At 36.0% G+C, this 9,176-nt stretch overlaps 1 long non-coding RNA gene across 1 annotated transcript; it reads left to right on the top strand.

The window, feature by feature from the left end:
- The first annotated feature begins 3,244 nt into the window (after positions 1–3,244).
- LOC133033448 (uncharacterized) lies at positions 3,245–7,553 on the top strand. Its single transcript, XR_009685597.1, has 2 exons — positions 3,245–3,372; positions 7,289–7,553. It is a non-coding gene; the product is annotated as an uncharacterized LOC133033448 (long non-coding RNA).
- Positions 7,554–9,176: the final 1,623 nt, after the last annotated feature.

Here is a 9,176-nt window from a genome sequence, read left to right on the forward strand (position 1 = left end):
TCTGTAATAAATGAGCGGACCGCAAAGGATGCCGTCATGACATCGAATCCGCCGCTAGTGGTAACGTCGGCAAGGGGACCGACAGTGGCAACCCCGATTACAAACTAAGGCTGAGGCTTTCGAAGTATCAAGGAGTAATAGAAAGTATCGGGGAAATTGAGGTGACCGTCAAGGTCACGAATCCTCTTTCAAGTCATATCTTGAATGTCCGAAATGTAAGAATCACCATCAGGGTGAAAGATGGGCCAAAGCTACGTAGTATACTTGATATAGATTATATGAATCGGACATTCCAAGATTACCTGATTAGATGTGTGATCGTGTTTATCGATGACATCTTGGTGTAATTCGAAACGAGATAAGAACATGAGTTGCATCTCAGATCAGTTTCACAATGATTACGGGACAATAAGCTGTATGCTAAATTCAGGAAGTGTGAGTTTTGGTTATCCCGTGTCTCATTTCTGGGGCACATAGTGGATAAAGATGGGATCATAGTGGATCCGACAATAATTGAAGCTATTCGGGATTGGCCAGTACCGAAGTCAGCTACAAAGGTCAGAAGTTTTCTGGGTTTGGCTGGTTATTATCGTCGGTTTGTTGAGGGATTTTCAAAGATTGTTGTACCCTTAACGAAGCTGACCCGAAAGAACCAGAAGTTTGTTTGGACTGATCGGTGTGAGAAAAGTTTTCTGGAGTTAAGGCAACGCTTGATTACCGCTCTTGTACTAACTCTTCCTTCAGATAAGGAAAAGTTTGTGGTATATTGTGATGCCTCGAGACAGGGTCTCGGCTGTGTGCTTATGCAGGCTGGGAGGGTAATAGCTTATGCTTCTCGGCAGTTAAAGGAGTACGAGTAGAGGTACCCTACTCACGATTTAGAACTCGCAGCAATGGTATTTGCGCTAAAGATTTGGCGGCATTACCTCTATGGCGAGAAATGTGAGATATACACTGATCATAAAAGTCTGAAATACTTCTTTACCCAGAAAGACCTGAATATGAGACTGAGGCGTTGGCTAGAGTTGGTGAAGGATTATGATTGTGAGATCCTTTATCACCCTGGTAAGGCCAACGTGGTTGCTGATGCCTTAAGTAGAAAGGGTCAGAATCAGTTAAATACGATGAAGCAAATCTCTCAACAGCTAGCAAATGAGATGACTCGAGCTAAGATTGAGTTGGTTGTAGGGTAATTAGCTAATATTACCCTGCAATCTACTCTTTTGGAGCGAATCAATGAAGCACAAGTGCAAGATTCAGAATTAGTAAAAACTCGAGCTAGGGTTTCGGCTGGGAGGGCTAGTGACTTCTCAATAGATGAAACGGGAATGTTGATATTTGGGAATTGAGTTTGTGTGCCCATGGATGAGAACATCAAGATAGAGATCATGGATGAGCCTCACACGACTCCTTATTCAATTCATCCAGGGTCGACAAAGATGTATCAAGACCTGAAAGCCATGTTACGAGTGGCCGTGCATGAAAAATGACATCGCTGAGTATGTTGCAAAGTGCCTTACGTGTCAGCAAGTGAAAGCTGAGCACCAGCGACCTGCAGGGTTGCTGCAACCACTGAAAATACCAGAGTGGAAATGGGAAGACATTGCTATAGACTTCGTGGTAGGTATGCCCAGAACCACGGGACAATTTGACTCTGTGTGGGTCATAGTGGACAGGTTTACAAAGTCTCCTCACTTTTTACCTGTTCAGACGAATTTCTCCATTGACCAGTATGCTGAGTGGTATGTTAGAGAAATTGTTCGTCTACATGGTGTCCCAAAGTCCATTGTGTCTGATAGAGATCCGAAGTTTACATCAAGATTCTGGAAAAGTCGGCATCGAGCTATGGGAACTCAGTTAAAGTTTAGCACAACTTTTCATCCTCAGACGGATGGGCAATCCGAGAGGACCATTCAGATTTTAGAGGACATGCTACGTGCATGTGTGCTTGACTTCGAGGGATCATGGGTAAAGTACCTTCCCCTGATCGAGTTTTCTTATAATAACAGCTATCAGGCAACAATCGGGATGGCTCCTTATGACCTTTTATATGGAAGAAAGTGTAGATCGCCCATTCACTGGGATGAAGTGGGTGAAAGAAAGTTCTTGGGTCCCGAAGTTTTGTACATTAAAAAAAAAAAACAAGTGAGGCAGTTGATAAGATTAGAGCACGAATGCTCGCGGCTCAGAGTAGGCAGAAGAGTTATGCCGATCCAAAGCGCAGAGATATTAATTTTCAGGTCGGGGACATGGTATTTCTCCGAATATCTCCGATGAAAGGCATAAAACGCTTTGGGAAGAAAGGAAAGCTTAGCCCGAGGTTCATTGGACCTTTTGAAATCCTTGAGAGGATAGGGCAAGTAGCGTACAGGTTGGCTATGCCCCTGACAATGGTACCTTGTACATAATGTGTTTCATGTTTCAATGCTTCGGAAATATGTTTCAGACTCATCCAATGTTCTGAGTTATGAAGCATTGGAACTTCAGCCGAACTTGTCATACGAGGAATAACCAGTGCAGATACTTGATAAAAGAGAGAAAGTCTTGAGAAGCAAGACAGTGGCACTGGTGAAAGTACTGTGGAAGAACAGTAAGGTAGAAGAGGCAACCTGGGAACTCAAGATGGATATGCAGCAGAAATATCCGGAGTTGTTCAGGTAAATTTCGGGACGAAATTTCTATAAGGAGGGGGTAATTGTAATACCCAGAATTAAGAAATGGATTAGCAAAACCCTAACTAGATAATTATGTATAATGGAGGAATTATATTATTATATAATTCAATATATGTGATTTATATGAATTTTAATATATTAAAGACCCCGTTGGTGAGCTAGGGGCATTTTGGTAATTATGACCCGAGAAGGGTAAAATGATGAAATTAATTTAATTACGTGCTTAATAGAACTATATTATTATATAGTATGCACATGTTGTCTTTTCGAGTGTGTTACGACAAAGTTAGCGCGGTATAGTCACAACCGGGAATTTCGGGCCGAACCGGGTTCGGGCCCGAAATGTAAATTCGATTGATAATTTGGCATTTTATTTGATGAATGATAATCTGAAATTTATTTGAAATTAATTGAGTATTGAATGACTATTTTACCCTTGTGAGGGTGATCATGTGTGTTTTGGCCTTAAGGGCACTTTGGTCATTTGACCTTTATTTTCTATGATGGATAAAGATGAATTTCTTTAAAAAAAAATGGATTAATTTCTGGTAATATTCCTCTCTCTTACCCGACCCTCTCTCCCTCTCTTGCTCTCTTGATTTTCAATTTTAAGAATTGAAGAAAAGTGCTTGATGTTTGGTGGTTTTGGAGCTTGATAATTGTAGAACTTTGAGCTTACTCTTGGTTTGAGTTTGAGGTAGTTTCCTATGACTTTAATCTTGATTTTTACTTCTGAATTTGAGTGTTGTAAAAGCATAAGTTTGTGCCAATATTCTTGAGATTGCATGTGTAAAGGAATTGAAGTTAGTTTTGTTGAATTTGAGTATGTGATGCTTGAATCCTTGCTTGGGTGTTTGATTGAGCTCTAGATAAATTTTTAGGGTTATTTTCATGTCTTGAATTAAGATTTTTGAAAGTGTTTGCAGCTGGAAAATTGATTGAGTTGGTTGAGTTGAAGCTCAAGTTTAGGGCTTGAAGTTTTGGAGTTTGAACATAATTTTAAGTTGATTTTTACAATCTGAAATTATGGGGTTTATTGTTGGATTTTGATGCATAAATATGTGTTTTAGACGCTATAATATTTGCTAGCTACTCTAAGTGGATTAATTGTTATTTTGGTTGTGAAAAGCAAGCTTGAGTTCATGGAACTCAAGCTTGGTGCTTTAATGACACTTTTTGATTTTTAGTGCAATTGTTGGGTTTAAGTTGTGGAATATGTTTATTATGACATATATTGATGCTCTGGAAAGTTTGGGAATGTTTGGGGATGATTTGAGTGAGCGGTTTAATGGCCTAGGGTTATTACCCTAGTAATTATTAATGTATAAATGCTATGCCATGCTAAATATATTGTAATAAAGAATTATGCGCACAAGGCATAATTAAGTTTGACTCGGTAAATTAGTACCTTGAGTTCGATAGTAATGCGGTCTAGGGTTATTACCCTAAAATTTATATGAAGGTAAGAAAGTCATGATGTACAATAATATTGCTAATCAAGTGAAAGCATGAATTAGGGTTATTAATCTCTATAAGTGTTATTTTGAGCATGCAATGATATGTTATATGAGAGACTATTTGGTATGTAATTTAGGGTTATTACCCTAAGATTCTATATGTTTTGTTATCTATTGAATACATACATATATTGTAAAGCCCGCTTAGTTAATTTGGAAATTAGCAGTTGTTTATGTTTAATCATGAAATTATTTATAGCCATTTAAATAATTTATTATGGATATTTATGGAATTCAGATATGCATGAGTATGTTATCAGTAGCTTTTATATTTCGCATTTCCGGTGTCCGGTATTTTGGAACGCGGCGTTTGGCTCAGTAGAAATCACAACTTAGTATGTTAGTATTTTGGGGACGGGTTTTAGACATTGGGAATGTCGGGAATGGCCGGGAATTTAGAATTTCCCAAAAATACCCCTTTAGTATGATTTTCATGATTTTATGGTGGAGGGGCAAAATGGTCTTTTTGCCCCATTAGTGTTTTGTCTTTTATGACTTTATGAAATGGAAAATAAATAATTACTTAAGTGTTTATTTGGCTGAATATAATGATATGTATAGCTTTTATTCTTTTTTCCAAACTTAGAAAATAAAATCATTTTTTCTCAAAAAAATCAAACACTCAAAGCTCTCTCTTTCTCCCTCTTTTCGGCTGAGACTTGGGCTGCTAGGGCTGGGAATTTTCTGCCTAAAGCTTGTGATTTTCTTCTCCTCTAAGTGTAATTCAAGTCAAGGTTTGATCCCTTATAATGCATGTGATTTTGAGAGATGTTACTGCTGTGTTTTTGTTGTTGATTTATGAGGATTAAAGCATGATTATTGTTGTTGATTGAGCTGTGTTGAAAGCATGTTAGATTGATTGTTTAAAGTTTGAATTTTATATGCAAAAGTATGGTTTTTGAAGGAAAATGTTGTGATTATGTTCTGTGATGTTGCTGGATGTTCTTGTTAGTTTGCAGAGGTGTTTTTATGCTTAGTTAAGTAGAATTAACTAGGCTAGGATGCATGTTAGTGGATTTAACCAAGTTTGAGTTTTTGAACTCAAAGCTTGGTCTTTAATGGTGAATTTTGTATATGTGCTTTCTGGGTGATTTTGAGGCTTTGGATTTGTTCTAGGGATAGTTTAGAACAGGTCTGGAAAGTTTGGGACCAATTGGGGTCGAATTGGTCAAGTTATGGAATTTTTGGTTGCTGCCTGCGAGGAACCGGAATTCCGGTTGAGCATCCGGAATTCCGGATGGGGGTTCAGAATTTCCCAGAACCGGAATTCCGGTTGGGCAACCGGTCTGCCGGTTGGGGGATTTTTCAGAACCCTAGTTTTCCTCGTTTTTGGGTTTTTAGGGGTATTGCCATGTTTTTTATCGATAGGGAAACTTTTAGTTTCAAGTTTTAGTCCCCGGGAAGTGATTTAGCGTGTCACTTATAGCGTTGTGATTTTTATGGTTTAGGAGCCAGTAAACCGCCGCTCAGCTTCAGCCAAAGTTGGATCCCGCACACACCGAAATCGGAATCCGAGTAAGATTAGTATAACGGTATGCATATGTAGATTACATGTTTAGCGTGCATGTAGAAGCCTATTAGATTACATTAGATATGTATGTTGGCTTCGAACCATCCAACCACCCGTCACGCTTCAGACAGCCGGAGTATGACCATTGACGGAAGTATGACCTGGCTTGACCGATCAGTGACAACTGGTTGGTGGTTCTGTGCTATTGACGTATCCCGTCAGTACAGCTCTTGGCATGACCACAGAATGGAGTATGATCCGGTTCGACCGATCGCGGAGGATATAGTAACACGTCTGCGCAGTTTGGAGTATGACCAAGAAATGTCGGAGTATGACCGGTTCGACCGATCAGGTTGTTACGTGTCTATAGTACCGTCCCTATGAACGTTCAGAACTCAGTACCATGTTGGACATGGCAGTAGTGGCTCAGTACCATGTTGGACATGGCAGTAGCGGGACTTAGTATCGTGTTGGACACAGCAGTTAGAATTATGTATGAGTATTATTATGCTTTTCTTACTGAGTCTGTCGACTCACAGTTCTACGTTGATGTGTAGGTAAAGGCAAGGCTAGAGCTGATGGACCGTGAGCGAGCTTATGAAGGTTGTACATGTCGGGGCGGTTAGGCCTGGAGCGTACGATCCTCGGGACAGCAGGGCTGAGATTTTGTAACTGTCGTTTGACGACTTTATTTTGATGTAAAAGTTGAACAGTAAAAACGTTTGTAAATATTTTTATAAATCGGGATCCCGAGACTTTTCGCAAAATGGTTTATAAGTTTAATGAAAAAGCAAAATTTTAGTTAATCACGTTTTTCCATAAACCTCGTTGATTAGCAACGAGCTGCACAGTACGTTTAAAAATCACGTAATACGCCTAAGTTAGTTAGGGTGTTACATATATTTCAAGAGTTATGTGCATAAGACATAACTTGGTTAGACCTAGTATATTAGTAGGATAAACCACTGAAAGAACGTAATGTATGGATCACGTAAATATATATGAATAGGGTTATGTGAGCAAGGCATAACCAGGTTAGACTCGGTAATTATAATCGAGATAAACCTTACTAAGGCCTTATTGTAAATAGACGTGTGAGCGTAACACGCAGGTCTATGCTACATAGACATGTATAGACGTGTGGGAGCAACACGTAGGTCTATGCTACATAGACGTATATAGGCGTGTGAGCGTAACACGCAGGTCTATAGCAAATAGACAAATAGTGCAGTGGCACCAATAATTATATGATAAATATTTATGTTGAGACTAAGGGTTATGCGCTCAAGGCATAACCAGGTTGGACTCGGTAACAAGAACCGAGATGAACTGATCTAAGGCCATATTGTAAATAGACGTGTGAGAGCAACACGTGGGTCTACGCCACGTAGACATAAATAGACGTGTGAGCGCAACACGTAGGTCTATGCCACATAGACATAAATAGGCATGTGAGCGTAACATGCAGGTCTGTGTCACACAGACGAATTTGAATAGCATTGTTGTTTATATTGTATGATGAGCATATTATTGATATGTTTTATACTGTCTTGCTGGGCTTGGCTCACGGGTGCTCTACTGTGCAGGAAAGGGTAAGTCAGTGGCTGATCAACCATGAGTTTGAGGAGCAAGATGAAGAATGTACATGTTCAAGCCATATCAGACCAAGCGGGTTAAGGGTCTATCAGTGATGAACTTTTGAATTCTATTTTGCCGTTTAGGTCGGCTAGAAATAAATGACTTGTAATAGCGGTTGTAAATATTTTTGGGATCCCAACTATTTTAAAAGTTTTAAATATATTACAAGTTTATTTTCTTTCTGTTTAATATAAAAGTTTAAATTCTGCGCTATTTTGATTAGTAATCCAATTTAGGGGATTAGGGTTTCATAAGTATTTTGGGTAGCGTGCCTAATTATTTAGGGCGTTACATTATTTTTTTTAATTAATTAAAATTAGTTTATGATATTAGTAGGCTTTGAATTTTAAAAATTTGATTTCTCACAAAAGAGCCTTATGGTTAATTTTAAAATTCTAGATTATTTTATTTATTTTAATTATAAGATCAGATATTATTTTTTATTAAATTTTAATGATCTAACTTTGATATTAAAATATTATCTTTTAAAATAATCTTGTTCAAATTTCAAAGTTTGCTAACCATATCATATTTTTTTTTCAAATTTGTTATTTTTTGAAATATATTTTATTAATTAAAATTATAATATTAGGAATATGTTAGGTTTAACATTTTATCTTATTAGACATTTTTTTTATTAAAATTATATTTTGGCAAAAATAACATGAATTTTTTTTAAAAAAAAAAAAAAATTGGTTAGTTTAGTTTGAATAGATATTTTAGGGTTTCAAACCTTAAGGTGGCGTTTGGTTGGAAGTAATGAAATGGAATGGAATGGAAAGGAAACAATTTTCATTCCATTCCTTTGTTTGGTTGCATTTTAAAGTATTAGAATGGCATTCCAATGGAATGCTCTTTCCACCATTTTGGTGGAATGACTATTCCATTTTAAAAAGAAAGGAATGACCATTCCAGTGTAATAAGAAAAAAAAATTTAATGATTTTTTTATCAATTTTTTTTATGCATTTTAAATTTTATTCCATTCTATTCCTATTCCTATTCCCATTCCCATTCCTATTCCTATATTTTCATTCCTCCCAACCAAACGCCTCCTAAATATTTTTTTTTTTAAACTTATTATTATTATTATTATTATTTTAAATATTCTAACCATATAAAATATCTTATTTTTCAATTAGTTTATTTATGTAATATTTAAATTTATTAAATTATAAGACTTAGAATATAATAATGAAATATCTAAATTTAAAATTCAAGATATTTTATTATATTATCTTATTAGAAATTTTAAATAAATTTAAATTTTGAATAAACTTGATATTTAAAAAATTAGTTAGATATTTTTGATTTTTTGTTAGAATTTAGGAAATTTAGGAGTTTGTTGAATTCTGAATTTTTTCAAATATTCTCTAACAACCTAAATTTGATTTCTAGTTAAGATATTTTTTTTAAAAATTTAATTTTTATTTTAAATTTTTTAAATTGAGATATTTTAGCTTACTTTCTAAATATTCTTGATCAGTTATTTGTTTGTATTGTTTGTTTATATATTAATATACAAATTTTTTTTACAAACCTATTATTTATTTGATCTAAATTTCTATGATTAACTTGTTGACAGATCCAGTGATTTGATTTTAATCATAGTCCAATTGTCAATAGATCTTATAAATAATTTGTAACATGTAATTTTTGCTATTTGTTTCATCTGGGTAAACCTAGTAACATGATAGGGCCCATCTAAATCATTTTGACCTGTGTGAGCCTATATGTTTGCTGTTGTGCTTAGATGCATATTGGAAGCCCATTTAAGTTTTACTAAGTAAATGGACTAGGTTGCTAAAATAAATTTTGACATAAGTAAATTTATTTAG

Source organism: Cannabis sativa, unplaced genomic scaffold, assembly GCF_029168945.1.
Source record: "Cannabis sativa cultivar Pink pepper isolate KNU-18-1 unplaced genomic scaffold, ASM2916894v1 Contig7, whole genome shotgun sequence".
NCBI lineage: Eukaryota > Viridiplantae > Streptophyta > Magnoliopsida > Rosales > Cannabaceae > Cannabis > Cannabis sativa.